Source organism: Vulpes lagopus, chromosome 2 (genome assembly GCF_018345385.1).
Source record: "Vulpes lagopus strain Blue_001 chromosome 2, ASM1834538v1, whole genome shotgun sequence".
Taxonomy (NCBI): Eukaryota; Metazoa; Chordata; class Mammalia; order Carnivora; family Canidae; genus Vulpes; species Vulpes lagopus.
The window spans coordinates 156,378,980-156,394,188 of record NC_054825.1 but is presented as its reverse complement, the minus strand read 5'-3'; the positions used below and the strand labels follow the sequence as shown (position 1 = coordinate 156,394,188).

At 41.4% G+C, this 15,209-nt stretch overlaps 1 pseudogene; it reads left to right on the top strand.

Annotated features, from left to right (window-relative positions):
- Positions 1-509: 509 nt before the first annotated feature.
- Positions 510-1,489, top strand: LOC121478561 (annotated as a pseudogene).
- Positions 1,490-15,209: the final 13,720 nt, after the last annotated feature.

The following is a 15,209-nucleotide window of genomic DNA, read 5'->3' as shown; positions in this document are numbered from 1 at the left end:
TATGAAAAATAGAATCAGTCCACAATGGCTGCGCCAGTTTTCATAACCTCCAAAAAGGTGGTTTACAGTGTTCCCACATCCTCACCAACACTTTTTTATCTTCTGGGATTTTGTGCTTAACCTTTTTATTATTTTGTGTTAATAAATAAATTATTTATTTATTTATTCATGAGAGACACACAGAGAGAGGCAGAGACACAGGCAGAGGGAGAAGCAGGCTCCATGCTGGGAGCCTGATGTGGAACTTGATCCCAGGTCTCCAGGATCAAGCCCTGGGCTGAAGGGGGTGCTAAACCGCTGAGCCACCCTGGCTGCCCTATTTTGTGGGTTTTTGATAGTAGCCATTCTGATAGATGTAGGTTGATAACAAATTGACCATTGGCAAATGTGCAAAAAACAATTCAAAGAGAATTTGCTCAGTGGTCTTGTTCTCTATCTTTCTCTTCTTGTTGCTGAGGCTGCCTGTGCCTCAGCCTCTGGCCCACAGCCTCTGTGAGACTGAGCACACCATGCCCTCAATTAAGTTTCAGAGTTCTGATGGAAAGATATTTGAGATTGATGTTGAAATTGCCAAACAATCTATAATTATCAAGACCATTTTGGAATATTTGGGAATTGATGAGGGAAGAGATAATACCCAGTTCCTCTACCAAATCTTAACACAGCAATATTATAAAAAGATTGTTCTGTGGTGCACCCACCACAGGATGACCCTCCTCCTCCTGAGGAGATGAGAGCAAAGAGAAGCAATCAGATGATATCCCCATTTGGGACCAAAAATTCCTGAAAGTTGACCAAGGAACATTTTTTAAACTTGTTCTGGCTGCGAACTACTTAGACATTAAAAGTTGACATGACGTTACATGTAAGACTGCTGCCAATATGATCAAGGGGAAAACTCCTGAGGAGATTCACAAGACCTTCAGTATCAAGAATGACTTTACTGAAAAAGAGGAAGCCCAGGCATGCAAAGAGAACCCACGGTGTGAAGCCAACACTGTAATACTGCAAGGATTGTTTGATTACTGGTTGCACTGCTCTGTTTATAATTGTTAATATTAGAAAGTAGACAAATGCAGCAGCAAATCAGTTGTTTGAGCAAAATATTGTTCTCCTTGCATGTGTAGTTTGAGTGCAATTTCCAAACTTATGGCTGAATTTCTTCCAGTAGGATCGAAAGTTTCCTCTTTACTCTGAATAAAACTGAACTATGGGTTATTTATAGAAGATGGTATTTGGGGTTTCCCCTCTCTTTCTAACGTGATTTCTGCCTAGTTTATGGTCTAGCTAACTTTAGTTTAATGACCTTTTAAAAGTTGGCATTGTAAATAAAACATTTTGCAAAAAGTTTTCTGAAATTGAATTAACAACACACTGTCTTTATTCATAAGTCGGAAACTGGAAAGAGGCTACTTGAGGTAAATGTTTTGAGTGGGGTTTTTAGGTTGTCTTCCAGCTTCCTACGGTCAAGGAGTACCACTGGTATTGATCAGTCTGTAGGTAGCAGGGTAACTTAATTGGATCTAAGGACCTGTTTCCGTATTTTTATTGCTTAACTCTGTATATGTTAGTTACAGACTCAGTTACTGTTCAGTTTGTGGTTTGGGAAGAAATATAACTAGACAGTCTGTTAGTTTTTCAATGAAGAAAGATAGAGGCACTTGGGCACAGGTGGTTAGGCGTCTGACTCTTGGTTTCCATTCATGATCTCAAGGCCGTGGGATCCAGCCTTGCATTGGGTTCTGCAATCAGCACGAGTCTGCTTGAGACTCTCTTTCCTTTTGCCCCTCCCCTCCAAAACAAAAATATATAACTCTTAAAAAAAGTCGAAAACCCCCTCAAAAAAAAAAAAAAAAAGAGAGAGAGAGAGAGAGAGAGAGAGAACTTGCCCTTGTAAAAACAGTGTTGCAACACTGGTCATGATGGAACACAAATGAACTTTGACCAAAACCTCACTTTATATGAAAATTAACTAAAAATTTACCATAAAAGTAAATGTAAGAAGTAAAATAACAACATTTTTATTTTTTTAATTTATTTATGATAGTCATACAGAGAGAGAGAGGCAGAGACACAGGCAGAGGGAGAAGCAGGCTCCATTCACTGGGAGCCCAACGTGGGATTCGATCCCGGGTCTCCAGGATCGGGCCCTGGGCCAAAGGCAGGCGCCAAACTGCTGCGCCACTCAGGGATCCCAATAACAACATTTTTAAAAGAACCTACAGAAGAAAATCTTCATTACCTGAGTTTAGGCAAGAAGTCCTTGAATATGATGTGAAAAGTCTGATCCATTCAATAATTGATATATAGAACTTCATAAAATTAAAAACCTTTGCTCTGCAAAATATTCTGTTAAGAGAGTAAAAAGACAAGCCACAGAATAAGGGAAATATTTGCAAATCCCTTATCTGACAGAAACCAGTATCCAGAGTATGTAAAAACCTCTCAAAACTCAACATTGGACCATGAAGAGTTAAGTAAAAGATATGCAAGAGACTTGAGCAGACACTTTTTCTTAGAGCACATGATCATCAGCCATCAGGGAAGTGCAGATGCAAACCATCCTAAGATACCACAACACTAGGGACACCTGGGTGGCTCAGCGGTTGGGCATCTGCCTTCAGCTCAAGACATGATCCCAGGATCCGGGATTGAGTCCAACATCGGGCACCTTGCGGGAAGCCTAACCCAAAACCTATCCCTTAGGCATAGCATAGAAATGACTGTGCCTTTCCTCAGATGTCTGCAGACATCACTCACCCTTTGACCCACTCCACCCCCACCCCACCCCGGCTCAAATCTTATGCTCAGGGAGATGGTTTTTTGGGACAATAGTCTGCCATCCTCTTGGTTTGCTACCTTTCCAAATACAGTCTCTTTCCTTGCCCCAACAGCTTACCTCTGGAGTTACTGGTGTGCTGCGTGGCAAGTAGAAAAAGCTTGGACTTCATTACAATATTCCCAAAACTAAAAAATGTAGTGAGAAAATTGGCATTGTCTTAGAATTTTGCAAATTTCTTTAATGTCTGCCTTAATAAATAACATTGGATTCTCACATTTGCTTATGCACATTTGCATTTGCATAATCTCTTGGTTTTGCACTCTTTTGGGTTTTGCATGTCTCAGAAAAATTAAATTGTACACTTAGAGAAGAGTAAATTAGACAAATACTCTTAGTATTATTCTGAGAATAGTCTGACCTCATGTCCCCTGAGAAACCCTTTGGGTTCCTTAGACCACACACTTTGAGAACCACTGGCCTATGTTATAACTTTGCACCAAAGGAAGTGCTTTTCTTTGTATGATTAATTTTTAGAAAAATACTTCTTTATTCTCTATAAAAATAGTTACTTAACATATTTATTGTTTGAATTATGATATACAGTCATAATCTTTAAAATCAAACTTGGATGTTTATTGTAGTTACATCACTTTGATTTATGATTTCCAGCAATGAATTGCCCCCAGGAACAAGCTAAAGATGTTATTTTCATTTTATGGGATTAATAATATTAATTATTTGCCATCAAAACTTTAACACTGTCATTTCTTTATTTGAGAAAGCAATTAGAATTCCTTGTAAAAAAGTAACTCATCTTGCTTGAAAAAATGTTTACATAACTGAAGGTCATAACTGCAATGTTATATGGGCAGAACTGTTCTGCTTAGAACCAGCTTACAGTCTATAACTCAGAAGGTTTTACTTCCTCAGAAACCATGAAATCAATAAGCAGTTTATTTGAGAATGACATCAGGTAATCTGCATAAAATATATATATATATATATATATATATATATATATATATTCTGCAGAATTCTGTATTTACATTTGGGACTGATTGCAGCATCAGAAAGAGCAGTTCCCCTGCTTCTGTGAGTGTTGGGCAATGCAAAGTTGGGGCAAGTGCCAATGTCCTGGGGCTCTGACTCAGCAGGTTGGCCTGGGTCTCAGCTCTGAAAATTCACCACTATTTCAGGTAACAAAGACTGTAACAAGATAATTTAACATACTCTGAACTGTATTTGGAGTTAGCTGTGTTTCCCCAGTAACCAGGTACATTATCCAGGTTGGAAACTTAACCATCTAGCTAGCAAGGATGGTTTGTTCTACTGCAGTTCCAGCCACTCTCACAAAATGTCAAGACAACCAGGTCTTTAATGGAAAAGGAGGGAAAAAAGAGACTAGGCTACCAATATTCTCTTTTGTTCTAGAATATTGTGAATGAAGGGAAGTTTTTCTTCTTTAACTAGGCCTTGTCAGAACACTTCAGAGTCTAGACTCCCAGGGAGGACACCAGGATCCAGGATCTCCTTTAGAGGGAATCCTAGGTCTACTATGTGGATTATGTAAAGAACTCTCACAGAGAATGGTGGTTTCCAGGGGCAGCCAGATTGTATGGGTGGTACAGGAAGTGGGGAGATTGGTCAAGAGGTACAAACTAGGGCACCTGGGTGGCTCAGTTAGTTAAGCATCTGCCTTCAGTTCAGGTCAGGATCCCAGGGTCCTGGGATGGAGCCCTGTATCAAGCTCTCTGCTTGACAAGGAGTCTGCTTCTCTCACTCCTTCTACCTACCATCCCCCCTGCTTGTTCTCTCTCTCTCTCTCTCTTATCTCTCTGTCAAATAAATAAATAAAATCTTTATTTTGAAAAAAGGTACACAATACAAGTTATGAGATGACTAAATTCTGGAGATGTACTGTAGAGATAGTGATCACAGTTAGCAATACTGTATTATATACTTGAAAGTTGCTAAGAGTGAATCTTAAATGTTTCACCACACAAAAAACAATGGTAATTATGTGAAGTGATAGAAGTGTTAACTAACCTGATTGTGGTCATCATTTTGCAATATATACATGTATCAAATTGATGCAGGCTGGGTCCACAGACCCAGAGGGGGTCCCACAGGACCCGCCAAGAGGGTGCTTGGCTTTGTGCAAGATGTAAATCAAATGTGAGTTGAGAGAATGTGAGAGCAGAGTTTATGGAAGACCTAGAGGGAGCAGATATACACAGAGGGTCCCAGAGACTCAGAAAGGAAAGAAAAGTGAGTCTCATCTTTGCTTGGTGTCTGGGGGTTTTCCTTGAGGGTTGAGGTCTGGTGCATGTGTCCTCTCAGACATCCAGGAACAAAAATAAGTGTTTAGGTGTTCTCCATAAGTCACTTATGCCCCAGAACCAGGAGTCTCAGGGAGTCAGTGGTTTTGGCATGATGATCCAGTGACTCCACTAGGTCACTCCTTAGGTGTTATCTATTGTGCTGGAAGACTTCAAAGAAATTAATTTGGGCAGCCCAGTGGCTCAGCAGTTTAGTGCCGCCTTCAGCCAAGGGTGTGATCCTGGAGTTCCAGGATCAAGTCCCACGTTGGGTTCCCAGCATGGAGCCTGCTTCTCCCTCTGCCTGTGTCTCTCTGCCTCTCTCTCTCTCTCTCTCTGTGCCTCTCATGAATAAATAAAATCTTAAAAAAAGAGAAATCATTAATTCCTTGACCTTTACAAGGAATTTGTAATTACCTTTCATATGATTGTTGAGTGTTTGTGCATGTCTCTACCTCTCTGTCTCTCTCTCTCTCCTCTCTGTATCTCTCATGAATAAATAAATAAAATCTTTTTAAAAAAAGATAAGAATTATCTTCTTTCTTGCCGTTGGTTATGCAGGCAGCAGTGACTGGTGCGCACATGACAGTCCCCATCCAGGGCTTCCCAACTCTGCTCTTTAAAAAAAAAAAAAAAATATATATATATATATATATATTAAATTTATTTATGATAGTCACACAGAGAGAGAGAGAGAGAGGCAGAGACACAGGCAGAGGGAGAAGGCTCCATGTACCGGGAGCCCGACGTGGGATTCGATCCCCGGTCTCCAGGATCGCGCCCCGAGCCAAAGGCAGGCGCCAAACCGCTGTACCACCCAGGGATCCCCCAACTCTGCTCTTAATCAAGGCTTTCTTTATCTGTTTTCACACAACTACAACAGAAATAAGAGAAACAGAAAAAAAGTATTGGAGAGAGCGTGGAGAAATTGGAACCCTCCTGCATTGCTGGTGGAAATGTAAAATGGTGTAGCCAGTGTGGAAAACAGTTCAGAGGTATCTCAGAAAGTTAAACAGAGGACAGCCCCAGTGGCTCAGTGGCTTAGTGCCACCTTCAGCCCAGGGTGTGATCCTGGAGACCCAGGATCAAGTCCTGCATTGGGCTCCCTGCATGGAGCCTGCTTCTCCCTCTGCCTGTGTCTCTGCCTCTCTCTCTATGTCTCTTATGAATAAATAAAAAAAAATCTTTTTAAAAAAAGAAAGTTAAACAGAATTATGAACCAGCAATTATAGTCCTTGGTATATATCTAGAAGAACTGAAAATGGAATTTAAGAAAAACCTTGTATACAACTGTTCATGGTAGGGCACCTGAGTGGCTCAGTGGTTGAGCATCTGCCTTTGGCTCAGGTTGTGATCCTGGGGTCGCGGAATCAAATCCCACATTGGGTTCTCTGCACTGAGCCTGCTTCTCCCTCTGCCTATGACTCTACCTCTCTCTGTGTGTCTGTCATGAATAAAAAAAAAACTACGACAAATGTTCATGAGAGCTATTAATGACATTCAAAAGGTAGAAAGAGCCCAAACACCTGTCACACGATGCACAAATAAACAAATGTGATATATAAATACAATAGAATGCTATTTAGTTTTTTTTAAGATTTTATTTATTTATTCATGAGACACATATGCGCGCGCACACACACACACACAGAGGCAGAGACACAGGCAGAAGGAGAAGCAGGCTCCATGCAGGGAGTCCTATGTGGGACTCGATCCTGGGACTCCAGGTTCACGCCCTGGGCCTAAGGCAGGCGCCAAACAACTGAGCCACCCAGGGATCCCTAGTTTTCTTTAAAAAAGAAAATTCTGCAATTTGTTATAACATGGATTAAACTTGAAAACATTGTGCTAAGTGAAATAAGCCATATACACACACATACACATATATACACCACTACATAATTCTACCTTATGAGATTCCTAGAGTCGTCAAATTTTTAAAAAAGATTTTATTTATTTATTCATGAGAAACAGAGAGAGAGAGAGAGAGGCAGAGACACTGGCAGAGGGAGAAGCAGACTCCATGCAGGGAGCCTGATGCGGGACTCAATCCCAGGTCTCCAGGATCATGCCCTGGGCTGAAGGTGGCACTAAATCGCTGAGCCACCCAGGCTGCCCTAGAGTAGTCAGATTTGTAGAGATAGACAATAGAATGCTGGTTGTGAGGTGCTGGAGGACAGAGAAGTGAGTGGTTACTGTTAGGGAGTGATAGCTTGATGGGGACCCAGTCTCCTTTGCTGTAGTAAAAACGATGTGGAGCTAGGTAGAGGTGATGGTTGCACAAAGTTGTGAATGTACTACATGCCACTGAATCCTATACTTCATTTTTTAAAAGATGTATTTCTTTATTTTAGAGAGAGAGAGCACATAAGCGGGGGTGGGGGCAGAGGGAGAGGGACAAACAGACTCACTATTGAGCTCAGAACCAGATAGGGGCTGGATCCCAGGACCCTCAGATCATGACCTGAGCCAAAATCAAGAGTTGGGCACTCAACCGACTAAGCTACTCAGGTGCCCCTGAACTGAGCCACTCAGGTGCCCCTGAACTGCCCCTGAACAGACACACAGAGAGAGGTAGAGACATAGGCAGAGGGAGAAGCAGGCTCAGTGCAGAGAACCCAATGTGGGATTTGATCCCACGACCCCGGGATCAGTATGTCACAACTTGACATACTTTAAAATGGCTAATTTTATGTTCCATAAATTTCGCTTCAACCTTAAAAAAAAAAAAAGAGTAGGAGAGGCTTCTTCATGGTGAACAAAGGTCTGGAGACAGTGTGCAGATCAAGAAATAGAAAAGAAAAGAAAAAAAAGAGATCTTTGGCACCATGTAGGTATGCAGGCCAGGAGCTGAGCCAGCCAGCTTCCTTACTGAGCAGGCATTGACCAGTGTCATCCTTATGTGATACTTGGGTTTTTTCTTATGATAAGTACCCCCAGTATTATCCCGAAGTCTGTACTAATGTTTTCTTTATTGTTGGAACCAATATCTTATCTTGAGAATTGAGATGCTTGGAAAACCAAGAAAAGGAACTGTGTATTGCGAACAGCTTTGGTCTGGAGAAGAGGTTGTATGCAGAAAATAGAGCAAGAGTTAAGAACAAGGATGCAGACAGCCTTCTGGAAAACTGGTGGGACAAGCACACATTCAGAGGCTTGAGAAAAGGCTGGACTTCCAGCCTTTGCTCAGGTGGGCTCATAAACTCTTATTATATGGAAATCTAGAGAACTTGGGGACATCTGTGTTATACTGAGAAACACACACACACATACAGCAGAAACCTGCCTGTGCAGTGCAATTCTGAAAAGGATCATGGCCCAGAACATAGTCTACCTTCCAGGCACAGCACCTGCCAGTCCCAAGATTGACAATTCTCTAGGTAACCACGAGAGGGAGGAATTCACACAAAGATCAGACCAGCATCTCAAAATCTGGCTCAGAACCCTTGTCTCTGAGACCCCAAAAGTTGCAGGGAGATGGAATGAAAAGTGTCACAATAGGAGGAGTTTCCTGGGAAGGCTGGGGCTTGGTAGAAACTGTCATTAGTTCTGGTTGGCGGCAGCCTGCCCCAGCACCAAGCACATGGACTCTCTGGGGGATCCAGGATTGTAAATGATGACTCCAAAGCACAGCTGGGGGAGACCCACGGGACACAGGCTATGTGTGGATAGAATGTTGGCTAATGGCACATAGGAGGTGATAAAAATAATTATATGTATCTGAGTGAGTGAGAGATAGAGGAGAGGGCTTGATCCCAGCTGCAGAGGAAGAGGACTTACTGAATTCTCACTAGCACATCACTGAGAACAACTGAAAAGAAAGCTGCTGAGTCAGAACCCAACCCTATCTAAACCCAGAGTGGGGAGTAGCATTGCAATTTCTTCATTACAATCCATTCAACTTGTCGGTTTTTGTTTTGTTTTGAGTAGGCTCCATACTCAGCATAGAGCCCAGCACAGGGCTTAAACTCATGACCTTGAGATCAAGACCTGAGGAGAGATCAACAGTCAGATGTTTTACCCACTGAGCCACCCAGTTTCCCCTGTTTTGGTTTGGTTTTCATCCTTCTATTTTCAGATATTAGTTTGTCACTTATCACTCCATAAAAATTCATTTCACAAAAAATTTAAAAAGGGATCAGAAAAATAAGGCTTCAGGAGTTTTTTGTGTCTCCTTCTGGTAGTTTCTTGTATACTCCATGACAGTTTCACTTTAAAAAAAAAAAGATTTTATTTATTTATTCGAGAGAGAGAGAGAGAGAGAGAGAGAGAGAGGCAGAGACACAAGCAGAGGGAGAAGCAGACTCCATGCAAGGAGCCTGACTTGGGAATCAATCCCAGGTCTCCAGGATCAGGCCCTGGGCTGAAGGCGGTGCTAAACCGCTGAGCCACCTGGGATGCCTGACAGTTTCACTTTTAATATTGGATAAGTACCAGCTGTGTAAATTGACTTCTAAGTACTTTACTGTCCATATCTCATGAAGGCCGAAGAAATATGATAGAATGTACTGCAGAGGCACCAGATACTAGGAGCTCCCCAAGACCTCATATGGTTGACCCTATTTTGCACATGAATGGGACCCTCAAGAAGCTCCTTAAACTCCCTTAAAAAGAAGTGAAGGAAGCACAAAATTAAAAATCAAACTCTTTTTTTTTTTTTTTTAGGATTTATTTATTTATTTCAGAGAGAAGGCAGGGGCAGAGGGAGAGGGAGAAGCAGACTTCCCACTGAGCTTGGAGCCCAATCCCAGGCTCCTGAGATCATGACCTGAGACAAAAGTAGATGCTTAACTGGCTGAGCCACCCAGGTGCCCCAAAGACCAAACTCATGTCAGCTGTCAGCTTCTAGCATCCAGGGATGTACAATCCTGTGTAGTCTTAGGCTCTAAAACATCCTCTGCTCCCTTCTCAGCCAAAAGGTCTATATTTTTATTATAAACATTGTGCATAGAATATTAGTAAGTCCATTAGATTTCCATGACTACAGTTTTGGAAGGCAACTTGACATTATTAATTAATTATAATTGACAACACATGTTTATACCCAGGTACCCATTTCAGGTACTATAAATATATATGTGCAGGCTTACTGATGATGTTCCCATCCCCCCAAAAAAAACCCTCAAAATATAAAAAATAAATTAGAAACAATTTGATGCCTACCCACAAGAGAAAGATGAGTTGTGATCCATGCAGACTGAGATACATGGATGCTCACAAGGGGGTCAGAGTCATGTTGGCTGCCCAAGGTTCATACTCTAGGGCATCATATGACTTGGCACTTGCTTCCTTACTGAGACCAGTGAGCTCTGACCTCCATACTGTCCCTCCTGTCCTGCTTGCCTTTGTCACATCAGAGGATCCCAGCATCCTCATAAAAAGGAGATCCACATACTCTGCCTTAATCTGACTTGGCCTCACAGCCCAATCATCACACCTTTCCTCTGAAACACTTTAGAATTCAGTAGCTCACCATGCCCACTGTCATCTCTCACCTAGATCATGACAATAGCCTCCTGACTAGTCTCCTTGTGTCCACTCTGCCCCTATATCCTATTGGCCACACTAGAATTAAAGAAAGCATTGCACCACCCAAAGTATTGTGTCATTCTTGAAACCCCTGATGGACTCTACCACATTGGAGAGAAATTGCCTCATGGAGGCCACACCTCTTGGCTTTACTTTTCTCTCTGCTGCTCTCAATTGTCTCTCAGCCGCCCCAAACTCATTTCCTTTCTGGGCCTTATACAAGCTGTTCCTGGTGTTTTGAACACTCACCTTTCAGATCTCCTCAGAGATGAGAATAAAAATAAGACTAAAATTTTTTAAATGTCCATGATAAGAATGAATGTATAGTGATAACTCTTTTGCACATACAAAAAATGAGCGTGTGTTAATGTTATTTTTTAATTTTTTTGTTTATGTTATTAATAAAAAATTACTTATGACTTGGGTCTTTTTTAAAGATTTTATTTATTTGACAGAGAGAAAGGGGTGAGCACAAGCAGGGGGAGCAGCAGGTAAGGGGAGAGGGAGAAGCAGGTTCCCCAAGGAGCAGGGAGCCCCACAAGGGTCTCAATCTCAGGACCCCAGAATCATGACTGAGCCAAAGACAGATGCCTAACGAACTGAGCCACCCAGACGCCCCACTTATTACTTTTGTTAAAGGTAGTAAGGAAGACGTTAAGTGGTCTACTACAATGGGGTTGTGTAGTTGGGGGAGAGAGACAGAGGGTTTGACTCAAAATACAACAAAGAAAAAAGGGAATTTACAGCCCAGCAGGTCAGTGGATAGAAAATTAAGAGGAAACACCAAGGTGAGAGGGGATTCTGGCCAAACAGGATCTTGCTGAATAGGATTCTTGCTGAAAGCAGTCTTAGGATGATCAGATGTAACCTCAATACCACTGGAAAAGGTCATGCCTTGAGCTTCAGTAGTTGGCATCATTGTCAATGAGCTAATAGCATGCTGAGAACAAGTAGTCCCTGTAGGGGAGTGTCTGTGGGCATGAGTCACAGGAAACACATGTGGGGGCCCTGCTAGGGGTAGGAGCCAAGCCTGTCAAAAGAGAAGGCAAAGAATATCAAAGACAAAAGTCACCCAGAAGAGCCCTGCCTCAGCTGCCCAGCAGCCTCTGCCAGCCCTCATGAAGCAAGATCACCTGGAGCTATTGTTCCAATGAGGAGGTGGATGCCCCAGATTCCTTAGCCCTTTCCATCAAGCAGCTCTGTGACTGCCTGGGAGAACCTTACATGCAAGCATAAAGGTTCCAGGATAAAGATGTAAGAATCTTCCATACATTTTTTTTAAAGACTTTATTTATTTGACAGAGAGAGAAAGAGCAGGGGGAGTGGCAGGCAGAGGGAGAGGGAGAAGCAGGCTCTCTGCTGAGCAGGGAGCTCAATGCAGGGCTCCATCCCAGGACCTTGGGATCATGACTCTAGCTGAAAGCAGACAACTAAGCCATCGAGGCGCCCCTGAATCTTCCACACATTTTAAAAGAACTAGAGGTGTATAAAAGACCATCCATCCCAGTACAATCAGGGCTGCCCTGGTTTTAACACTGAGTGTCCCACATCTTGGGAATTCCTCAGTCCCATGCAAACGAGGCCAGATGATCATCTAATCAGAGGCTCTAAAGCAGAAGATGGGTTTGAGCATCACTCTCTCCTCCCTATTACACTGATATGAGATGCTATTTAATAAAGCTGATTTGATTTCTACAAGAAAGCTAGACATTAAGTAAATAGGTTGTGCACATATTTGGTAATTAAATGAGACTACATACAGTCTACATGGTTATCTTATTTCTATTATACAATGACACCAAATATTACAGTGAATTTTCATTAATCTCTCTTCTACTGGATCACTGGGTGGTGAAAAGCTTTATAATATATTCCTATGAAAATATTTGCATGAAGAATTTTATTCTTCATGTAATAGTTCAAATCACTTACTCTGAAATTCCTCACTGAGAGTTTTTGGATGGAGGAGTTGGGAAGCAATAGCTTTTGATTGTTATATCTCTTATATTACAGTGTCAATGAAACAACATTACTCTTTGAAAAATTGATAAAATCCCTGATAATTTGCCTGGCCATTCAATATTTTATTATCTATAATCTTTCAACACATCTATTTGGATAAACTGTATTCAGTAATCAATAGATTGCATATATGTCTGTTTCAGTGATTTAGATTGTATTTTCCTTTGAGTTTATTGTCTCTGTTTTATGGGTTTCAATAGAGCCCAATGGCTTTCAAGTAGGACTATAAGAAACCCTAGCTTTCTACACAGGTTACATTTGGCCGTTGGCCTTAATTCAGATCGTGGAGGTTGCTTATTTATTTACATCCAGTATAATTAACGTACAGTGTTATCTTGGTTTCAGGTGTATATAGTTGCATTTTTATGGAAACAAAGCTAAACTTGGGATTGCACTCTGAATAAAGGCTCACTAATGGCAGATAAATCATAACCTGACAAGAAATGTCTTAAGGGAAAAATACTAAAGTAATCCACTTTAAGCATTTATGTGGTCATGCTCCCTGTCATTGTCTTTGAAATCATGAAACAATAGTAGAATACAGTTCATCCTTGTTTAATATATGAGAACACTGTTTCATGGATATGAAGTAACTTGGTCAAGGTGATACTGGTTATAGTGGCTGAACTTTTGAGAACTGGAAAATAATCAGAGCATTGTTGAAGCTTTATCATGGTGTTGTGATCCATTTTAAAGTCATTAAGTCAGGGATCTCTGGGTGGCGCAGCGGTTTGGCGCCTGCCTTTGGCCCAGGGCGCGATCCTGAAGACCCAGGATCGAATCCCACGTCGGGCTCCCGGTGCATGGAGCCTGCTTCTTCCTCTGCCTGTGTCTCTGCCTCTCTCTCTCTCTCTGTGGCTATCATAAATAAATAAAAATTTATAAAAAAAATAAATAAAGTCAAGTCAATGTATGAGTATGAAGAAAGACTTCATAAACACAACAAAATGTTCTAACAGGAAATGAGAGAAAGCTTTATTCAGCACTTTTTTTTTTTTGCAAAAGATTTAAAATAAGCATAAATGAGGTTGATGTACTCAGAGAACCATGGAATACTTTCATAATTTTTTGAAGAATGGTAGTGACAACAGAGTATTCCAAGATTTCCCAGCTGTTAGTAACACAGTGCTACCATGTGAACATGAATACCAATCTCACAGCTCTTAGACTCTATCACCACATGCACCTGCTCACACTGGCTTTCAATGTAAGTCCACTGTACTGTTGGGTCTCTCTCTGGTGGTGGTACTTTACACTGTAATGTCTGGTGCCCTTTGAGCCCTGGATGCAAGGTCAGTGGTGGAGGCTTAGCCTCCTGTTGCTCCACGCAGTTCTTAGATGAGATGAATGTTCCTCTCTTAATCCATGTCTACCTGGGTCATCTGATCCACAGTCTCTGCAAAGCCTGTAGAAGCTGTATCAGTAACACAGAGCTGTTTTGTTCATTATTTATCCAATTCGACAAATCCAATTTGTGAGATAATATCAAATTGTGGTGAGAAACTCTGGGGTCATTCTAGCTCAGTTTGAATCCTGGCACCACCACTCATTGGTGGTGTGGCCCTGGGTACCATAATCAATCTCTTTATTTCTGTTTTCCTGGATTTTATTTTATTTTAAGATTTTATTTATTTATTAACGAGAGACAGAGAGAGGCTGAGACATAGGCAGAGGGAGAAGAAGGTTTCCTAAGGGGAGTCTGATGCAGGACTCTATCCCAGGGCTGCAGGATCATGACCTGAGCCAAAGGCAGATGCTCAACCACTGAGCCACCCAGGCACCCCTGTTTTTCTGCATTTTAAATGCAGATAATGCCCACAGATTTCTCCTGACGCACTGACTGTGTATTAATGAGTTAGCACAAGCTTGGCTTTAGTTAACTTTCAGTAAGTATGCTGTTATTCTTTCTGTATGTTGATATTGGTATACAATTGTGAATAAGACATGGATTTGTCCTCAAGATGCTTCTAGTTCAGTTTATTTGGGTTGGATGAGTTTATTTCAGTTCAACTATTTGTCAACAGATAATAATAAAAAGCATTTTTCTCAAAAAGATGAGAGTCTACAAAGAAATACAGACTGGTAAACAAATAGTTGTAATGAGTACAATAAAAGAGAAGTGTGCACAAGATAAAAGGTAGCAGCCACAGAGAAAGACATTAGGAACTTTAAATTTTATTGTAATGTTAACCTTAAGAATAACATTGTCAGTTATTTTGCCAGCAAAATAGGTTTATTTGGGAATAACAGAGAATTGCAATTCAGAACATGCAAGCTATAGCAAAACCAAAGGCAAGTCCAACAAGGAGATAAGTGATTTCACAGAGAAGATGGAGGAAGTTGGGAGGGGTTATTTTGAGTGAATACCCATTGAAGAAAAGCAAGAGTTCAGGGTGATGAGTTTTTCACTGGCCAAGTTGCAGGGATAGTTGATTTCTTGCAGGAGATGCAGTGAACATCTATTATTATTATTGGGGCCTGTACTTGACATTTCTTCCCGTAATTGATGTTGAATAGTAGTGCTGGCCCTTGGAACCTCCCCTTCCAGCCTCCCAAGT